Consider the following 9,715-nt stretch of genomic DNA (forward strand, 5'->3'; position numbering starts at 1 on the left):
ATGGGATATGAGATAAAGGACAAATTTAATTTTTTCTAGTTTTGTTGAGATATAATTAACAGAAAGCACTTTATAAGTTTAAAGTATATTGCATAAATGTGAATATATTTTCCATATGGAAATGTAGTTACTCCAGCATAATTTGTTGAAAGGACTATGCTTTCTTCAATTGATCAATCTTGGCAACTTTGTTGAAAATCAATTACTCATATATGTGTGGGTCTATTTTTGGGAATTCTGTTCTGCTTTATTGTCTGTATTCCACCCATATGCCAGGACCACACTGTTTTGATTACTGTGGCTTTACCGAAAATCTTGAAATCCAAACATTCTCTGACTTTGTTCTTTCTCAAAATGGCTTTGACTATTCTGAGTAGTTTGCATTTTAAAATAAAATTTTAGACATTTTAAAATTATATAAATATACTGTATATTTTTAATTGCAAATTTAATTTCTTTAGTAAATATAGGAATATTAAGATTTTCTAGTTCTTCTTGTGTTTGTTTTTTTTTTTTTTTTTTTTTTTTTTTTTTTTTTTAGGGAATGGGGATGAAGTGTTTATTTTATAAGAGTCAGGTCCAGCAAGTCCTCCCTCCTAAGGTAACAGTTGAGCAGAATCCAAAGCTGGTGGCCAGGCTGGAGGAAGGGGGATCCAGGCAGAAGACAGAGCAAGTGCAAAGGCCCGAAGGAAGGAGTGTCTTCGGTGGGTCTTATGAAATGTTTGCTGTTGTTTCTGAGGTTCATGTTCTCGTGACTGTAGGCATCGCAGGAACAGAGCTAGTTGTCCTTTCTTTCCGTTCCTTCCCCCAACCTGTTACAGATTCTGTTCCCGCCATCCCCCCTATTTCTAATTCCTCCTGTTCTGCCCAATGATTTGACCTGAAATGGGCCCTGTCTTCAACATCCCCACTCCCCATGCCAGCTCAGCCTGCCTGCTGCCTTGGTTCTCTAGAAAGGCATCCCAGGCTCATGCCAGTTGGAACCCACAGGAGGGGAAATCATTTGCATCTCATGTGCCAATTCCGGTCAGTTCTTGTGTTTGTTTTTTTAAAGATTTTGTTTTTTTAAAGATTTTATTTATTTATTTGACAGAGAGAGATCACAAGTAGAGAGGCAGGCAGAGAGAGAGGGAGAGAGAGAGAGAGAGAGAGAAGCAGGCTCCCCGCTGAGCAGAGAGCCTGACGCGGGACTCAATCGCAGGACTCTGAGATTATGACCTGAGCCGAAGGCAGCAGCTTAACCCACTGAGCCACCCAGGTGCCCCTGTGTTTGTTTTTGTAATGTGTCTTTCAGAAGTTTGCCACCTAACAAGTCTAAGTTGCTGAATATATTGGTATAGAGTTCACAATATTCTCTTCTAATCCTTTTAATGTCTGTAGGATCTATAGAAATGCTTTCTTTTCCATACTGATACTGATAATTTGTGTCTTTTTTTGTCAATTTAACTAGAGGTTTTTATTTTTTCAAATTTTTATTTAAATTCTAGTTAACATACAGTGTAATATTGGTTTCGGAAGCAGAGTTTAGTGATTTGTCACTTCCATATAATACCTAGTGCTCATCATAACAAGTGCCCTCCTTAATCCCCATCACCCATTTAGCACATCCCCTGCCCACCTCCCTCCAACAACCCTCAGTTTGTTCCTTATAGTTAAGAGTCTCATATGGTTTGTCTCCCTCTTTTTTTTTCTTACCCTTTATTCTTCTGTTTCCTAAATAACATATATGAGTGAAATCATATGGTATTTGTCTTTCTCTGACTGACTTACTCTGGTTAGCATAATACACTCTAGCTCCATCCACGTTGTTGAGAATGGCAAGATTTCATTCTTTTCAGCAGCTAAATAATATTCCATTGTATATATAGACCACTTCTTCTTTATCCATTCATCAGTCGATGGACATTTGGTCTCCTTCTATAATTTGGCTGTTGTTGATGATGCTTCTATAAACATAATGGTGCATGTTACCCCTTCGAATCAGTATTTTTGGGTAAATACCTACTAGTGCAATTACTGGGTTGCCAGGCAGTTCTATTTCTAACTTTTTGAGGAACCTCTATTCCATAGTGGCTGCACCAGTTTTCATTCCCCCCAACAGCATAAGGGGGTTCCCCTTTCTCTGCATCCTCGCCAACATCTATTGTTGTCCAATGTTGTTAAGTTTAGCCATTCTGACTGGTGTGAGGTGGTATCTCATTGTGATTTTGACTTGTATTTCCCTGATGCCAAGTGATGTGGAGCATTTTTTCATGTGTCTGTTGGCCATCTGGATGTCTTCTTTGGAAAAGTGTCTCTTCATATCTCCTTATTTCTTAACTGGATTATTTGTTTTCTTTTGGGTGTTGAGTTTGGTAATTTCTTTATAGATTTTGCATACTAACCCATTATCAGGTATGGCACTTGCCGATATCTTATCTCATTCCGCAGGATGGCTTTTAGTTTTGTTGACTGTTTCCTTTGCTGTGCAGAAGCTTTTGATCTTGATGAAGTCCCAGTAGTTCATTTTTACCTTTGTTTCTCTTGCCTCTGGAGACTTACCTAGTAAGAAGTTGCTGTGCCTGAGTCAAAGAAGTTGCTGCCTGTGTTCTCCTCTAGGGCTTTGATAGTTTCCTGTCTCACATTTAGGTCTTTCAACCATTTTGGATTTTTGTGTATGGTGTAAGGAAGTGGTCCAGTTTCATTCTTCCTCATATTGTTTTCCAATTTTCCCAACACTGTTTATTGAAGAGACTATCTTTTTTCCATTGGATATTCTTTCCTGCTTTGTCAAAGAGCTTTGCTTCGGTTTTTTGGGTTTTGTTTGTTTGCTTTGAGTGAGAAGAGAAGAGAGAGAGAGTAAAAGAGCTGGGGTGGGGGTGTGGAGGGAGGGGCAGAGGGAGAGGGAGAACAAGTCTTAAGCAGACTCTATACCGAGTGCAGAGCCCGATGTGGGGCTCAGTGTCATGACCCTGAGATCATGACCTGAACCCAGATCCAGAGTCAGACATGTAACCTACTGAGCCACCCAAGTGCCTTGGTTTGTTTGTTTTTAAATGAAGGACAGTTGACATACATAATACAGTATTATATTACTTTCAGGCATAGAGCGTAGTCATTCAGTATTTATATGCATTACAAAATGTTCACCACCATGTGTTGTTACCTCCTGTCACCTTTCAAAGTTATTATAATAATGGAGATGCCTGGCTGGCTCAGTTGGTGGAGCATGTGATTCTTGATTTTGGAGTCCTGAGTTTAAGCCCTACATTGGGTATGGAGATTGTTAAAGAAAAAATAATGTAAAACTTGGACTAACTTAAGAATTTTTCTTTGTACTGTTTAATTCATTTATAAGTATTTCACATATGACCACCTTCCTTTTATGTTTGTAGATTCTGAATAATAAATAAAAGAGGGGCTACGAATATTACTGAAAAAAAAAAAAAAAAAAAAAAAAAAAAAAAGAAAGAAACCAAGCCCCTGCCCTCTCAGAGCCCAGCAGTTCAGACTGGTTCCTCATTAAGTAATGAGCAAAAGAAGCAAGGTGCAAGGGGCGCCTGGGTGGCTCAGTCATTAAGCGTCTGCCTTTGGCTCAGATCATGATCCCAGGGTCCTGGGATCGAGCCCCGTGTCAGGCTCCCTGCTTAGTGGGAAGCCTGCTTCTCCCTCTCCCACTCCCCCTTCCTCTGTTCCCTCTGTTAAATAAACAAAATCTTAAAAAAAAAAAAAAGGCAAGGTACAAGCTTGTGTGAATGGAGAGGTAGAAAGGTCTTTGCTGTTATAGAAGTGTTGATATTTGCTATTTGACTTTCTGATTGTGAAAATGAGGAATGTCACATCAAAGAAACAAAGTTATTACAACATTATTTACTATATTCCATATGCTATACTTTATATCCTCATTTACTTGATTGCAGTTAAGTCTGTACCCCTTAATAGCCTTCACCTATTTTGCCCATTCCCCCATGTCCCTCCCTTCTGGCAACCGCCAGTTTGTTCTTGGTATTTATGAGTCTCTGTTTTGCTTGTTCATCTGTTTTTGTAAGACTCCACACATAAGGGGCGCCTCGGTGGCTCAGTGGGTTAAAGCCTCTGCCTTCGGCCCAGGTCATGATCCCAGGGTCCTGGGATCAAGCCCCACATTGGGCTGTCTGCTCTGCAGGGAGCCTGCTTCATCTTCTCTCTCTCTCTCTGCCTGCCTCTCTGCCTACTTGTGATCTCTGTCTGTCAAATAAATAAATAAAATCTTTAAAAAAAAAAAAAGACTCCACACATAAGTGAAATCATACAGTATTTGTCTGACGTATTTCACTTAGTATACCTTCTAGGTCCATCCATGTTGTTGCAAATGGCAAGATTACACCCTTTTATGGCTGAGTAATATTCCATACTTCAACTTTCTTATCCAGTCATCTGATGATGGGTGTTGATTCTGTATCTTGGCTATTCATATAGTGCTGCAAGGAACACAGGGGTGCATATATCTTTTCAAAGTAGTATTTTCATTTTCTTTGGGTAAATACCCAGTAGTGGAATTGCTGGATTGTATGGAAAATGCTGAAGTTTTAATTTTTTGAGGAATCTCCATGGTGTTTTCCATGGTGATTACACCAATTTACATTCCCACCATTAGTGCATGAGGGTTTGACACTAGCCATTCTGACAGGTATGAGGTTTGGTATCTCATTGTGGTTTGGATTTGTATTTCCCTGATGCTGAGTGATGTTGAGCATTTTTTCATGTGTCTGTTGGCCATCTGGATGTCTTCCTTGACATATCTAGAAAATGTCTATTCAGGTCATCTGCCTATTTTTTTTTTTTAAGATTTTATTTATTTGAGAGTCAGGGGAGGGGTAGAGAGAGGGAGAGAGAATCTGAGGCAGACTCTGGGCTGAACATGGAGCCTGACGTGGGGCTTGATCCCACGACCGTGAGATCATGATGTGATCCAAAACCAAGAGTTGGATGCTTAACCAACTGAGCCACTCAGGCACCCCTGTCTTAAATACCCCTGACCCTTTTTATTTTTTTTTAAAGATTTTATTTATTTATTTGACAGAGAGAAATCACAAGCAGGCAGAGAGGCAGGCAGAGAGAGAGAGAGGGAGAGGAGGAAGCAGGCTCCCGGGGGAGCAGAGAGCCCGATATGGGGCTTGATCCCAGGACCCTGAGATCATGACCCGAGCTGAAGGCAGAAGCTTAACCCACTGAGCCGCACAGGCGCCCTCCCTGACCCTTTTTAAATCACATCGTATTCATCGTGTTTTCTGGGTGTTGCATGAGTTCTTTGTATATTTTCGATATTTACCTCTTATTGAATATATATTTTACAAATACCTTCTTCAATTCAGTAGGTTGCTTTTTCATTTTGTTGAAGGTTTCCTTTACTTTGCAGAATCTTTTTAGTTTGATGTAGTCCTAATTGTTTATTTTTGGTTTTGTTGCCCTTGCCTGAAGAGGCAGATTAAAAAAAAAAAAAAAGTTGCTAAAATCAACATCCAGGTTTGCCTGGGTGGCTCAATTGGTTAGGCATCTGCCTTCAGCTCAGTCCCAGGGTCCTGGGATTGAGTCCCTCATCAGGCTCCTTGCTTAGTGGGGAGCCTCCTTCTCCCTCTGCCTGCCGTTCCCCCTGCTTGTACTCTCTTTCTTTCTGACAAATAAATGAATAAAATATTAAAAAAAATAAAAACCAGTGTCCACGAACTTACTGCCCATATTTTCTTTTAAGATTTTTATGGTTTCAGGTCTTGCATTTATGTCTTTGACTTTTGAGTTTGTTTTTCTCTGTGGTATAAGAAAGTGGTCCAGTATCATTCTTTTGATTTTTTTTTTTTTTTTTTTTTTTTTTTTTGCATATATGCTACCTTTGCATATGTTTTCCTAACACCATTTACTGAAAAGACTGTCTTTTGCCCCATGGTATGTTTTTGCCTCTTTTTAAATGACCATATAACCACGGGTTTATTTCTGGGATTTCTATTCTATTGATTTATGTGTCGATTTTGACTACTATAGCTTTGTAGTACAGTTTGAAGTCTGGGAGTGTGATACCTTCATCTTTGTTCTTCTTTCTCAAGATTGATTTGGCTGTTCAGGGTGTTTTTTTGGTTCCATGCAGATTTTAGGATTATTTGTTCTAGTTCTATGAAAAATGCTCTTGGTATTTTGACAGGGATTGCATTGGATGTGTAGATTGCTTTGGGTAATATAGACATTTTAACAATATTAATTAGTGCACACTAATCCACAGCATGGTATATCTTCCCATTTATTTGTATTGTCTTCAATTTCTTTCATCAGTGTTTTATAATTTTCAGAGCACAGGTCTTTCACCTCCTTAGTGAAGTGTATTCCTAGGTATTTTATTGTTTGGGGTGCAGTTCTGTGATGGTTTTCATAATTTCCCTTTCCACTACTTCATTTTAAGTGTAGAGCAATGCAGCAAATTCTACATATTAATTTTATATTTTGCAGCTTTATTAAGTTCAAGTAGTTCTAGTTCTAGTAGTTTTTTGGTGGAGACTTCAGGTTTTTCTTATATGATGTCATGTCACCTGCAGATAGTGATAGTTTTACTTCTTCCTTACCAATTTGAATGCCTTTTCTTTCTTTTTCTTATCTGGGACAAGTATCCAACTTGTGTCAGTACAATATTGAATAAAAGTGGCAAGAGTAGACATCCTTGTCTTGTTCCCAATATAAGAGAAAAAGCTCAGTTTTTCAGTACTGAGTATGATGTTAGCTCTTGGTTTGTCATATATGCCCTTTATTATGTTGAGGTGTGTTCCCTCTAAATCCACTTTGTTGAGAGTTTTTGTTTTTGTTTTTTTTAACATGAATGGATATTGTATTTTGTAAAATACTCTGGCACTTGTTGAGATGATAATATGGTTTTTATCATTTCTTTTGTTAATGTGATATATCATGCTGATTGCTTTGCAAACACTCAACATCCTTGCATCTCTGGAATAAATTCTACTTGATTGTGGTAAATGACTCTTTTTAATATATTGTTGAATTCAGTTTGCTGATATTTTGTGAGGGTTTTTGCATCCACAGTCTGTTTTGAAGTCTGTTTTGTTTGTTATAAGTATTTCTACCCTGGCCTTTTTTTTTTTTTCCTTCCGTTTACATGGTGTATGTTTTTCCAGCCTTTCAGTTTTGTGCCTTTTGGTCTGAAATGAGTCTCTTGTGGGTTCTGTATAGGTGCGTCTTTTCTTTTTTTAATCCAACAGTCACCCTATGTCTTTTTATTGGAGAATTTAGTCCATTTTAGTAATTTAAGTCCATTTTAAGTAATTTAGTCCATTTAAAGTAATTATTGATAAGTACGTATTTATTGCCATTTTGTTACTGTGTGTCAAATATACTAAAAAAATTTAAAAATAAAATAATTAAAAATGAAATAAATAAAAAATAAGTAAATAATATAAATAAATATAAGTATAAATAATATAAAATATATATGATATATAATATATCTAATATATAAGAATATAAATAAAAATAAATAAATAGGGACGCCTGGGTGGCTCAGTTGGTTGGGCAGCTGCCTTCGGCTCAGGTCATGATCCCAGTGTCCTGGGATCGAGTCCCACATCGGGCTCCTTGCTCTGCAGGGAGCCTGCTTCTCCCTCTGCCTCTGCCTGCCATTCTGTCTGCCTGTGCTCGCTCTCTCTCTCTGACAAATAAATAAGTAAAATCTTAAAAAAAAAAATTAAAAAAATAAATAAATAAATAAATAAAAATAAAATTGCAGTCTGTACTCTAATAGTCTCTTTTGGTGGTGGGAAATGTTATATAACTGATTTCCAGTTGCCTTAAGTGATCCAAGCTGGGCAAAAGATAAGAAAGTGCTTGTAGTAATTCCTGCCTAATTAGAAATACATACCTAAAGAGTAATTAAGATATTCTTTTTGAAGTGAAAAACGAGCTTGCTGCCAATATATTTTAGAAGAGTTCCTTAATATTAACATTCAGGGGTATCAAGTGAATCTGGTACTCAGGTGGTATAAATAGGAAAAAACTAACACATTATGCTGATTGCTATGCAAGCATTACCAAGTAATTCCTTATAAGACCTTGTTAATGGATAACCTGGGTCTCAGTATCCCAGCGGTGTTGCTTATAAGCCTGTAAAAATCACGGTCTTCGGGGCACCTGGGTGGCTCAGTGGGTTAAGCCGCTGCCTTCGGCTCAGGTCATGATCTCAGGGTCCTGGGATTGAGTCGGCATCGGGCTCTTTGCTCAGCAGGGAGCCTGCTTCCCTCTCTCCCTCTCCGCCTGCCTCTTTGTCTACTTGTGATCTCTCTCTGTCAAATAAATAAATAAAATCTTAAAAAAAAAAATCACAGTCTTCTACCTCCTGAGCATTAAACCAGTAGTGATCCCTAAGAGAATTTTTTTTTTTTTTTGAGGGAGAGAGAGTGCACGAACTTAGCTGTGTGTGTGCACGTGCCCGTGAGCACAAATAGGGAGGGGAGAGACCAAGGGAGAGGGAAAGAAAGACTCTCAAGCAGCCTCCACATCCAGCGTGGAGCCCAATGCGGAATTCAGTCTCACGACCCTGAGATTATGACCTGAGCCAAAATCAAGAGTTGGATGCTTAACTGACTGAGCTATCCAGGTACCCCTGCCAAGAGAATTAATAGAGGGAAAACTCATGTTTACTTTCCTTTTTTTTTTTTTTAAAGATTTTATTTATTTATTTGACAGAAAGAGAGCACAAGTAGGCGGAGAGGCAGGGGGGGTGGGGGGGCACAGGGGAAGCAGGCTCCCCGCTGAGCAGAGAGCCTGATGTGGGGCTTGATCCCATGACTCTGAGATCTGACCTGAGCCGAAAGCAGAGGCTTAACCCACTGAGCCACCCAGGCACCCCTCATGTTTACTTTCAATTAAACCTTGAAATTGGGTTAAAGCAAAACAAAAGGACAACAAAAACAAAACAACAAAAACAAAATGCTTGATTTTAGCTAGTTGAATATAACCAGTGGAGCCACCCAGATGCCTCTTAGCTAGTTGAATATAAAAACAAGGATGAGGGGGCGCCTGGGTGGCTCAGTGGGTTAAAGCCTCTGCCTTCGGCTCAGGTCATAATCCCAGGGTCCTGGGATAGAGCCCCGCATCGGGCTCTCTGCTCAGTGGGGAGCCTGCTTCCTCCTCTCTCTCTCTGCCTGCCTCTCAGCCTACTTGTGACCTCTGTCAAATAAATAAAATCTTAAAAAAAAAAAAAACAAGGATGAGGGGCACCCGGGTGACTCAGTGGGTTAACCCTCTGCCTGGGATGGAGCCCCGCATCGGGCTCTCTGCTCAGCAGGGAGCCTGCTTCCCCCTCTCTCTCTGCCTGCCTCTCTGCATACTTGTGATCTCTCTTTCTATCAAATAAATAAATTAAAAAAAAAAAAAGGATGAGAAAAGAAATGAGAAAATGGGTTCCCAAAGTTCAAAGGAAAAGTGAATTTATTAATAGTAGATACTAATTCAATCAACTTGTTCTTTTGTTTTAATAATTTAATTTATAGGTTAGTCATCATAAAGTTTAGCCCAGGTTGGATTCCCTTTTACCCAGCAGCATTTTAGCCACCTTCCCTCACAGTACAGAGAGCCTGAGGAATACAAAATTCAAGCACAGGATTCAAGAAAATAGGTTTAGAAAGTAGGTAAAAGCTCTAAAAAAGTCACATTATAAATTTTTAAATAAGAAGTAAATTATATGGGGTTGTCTAAATCATCA

Source organism: Lutra lutra, chromosome 8 (assembly GCF_902655055.1).
Source record: "Lutra lutra chromosome 8, mLutLut1.2, whole genome shotgun sequence".
Taxonomy (NCBI): domain Eukaryota; kingdom Metazoa; phylum Chordata; class Mammalia; order Carnivora; family Mustelidae; genus Lutra; species Lutra lutra.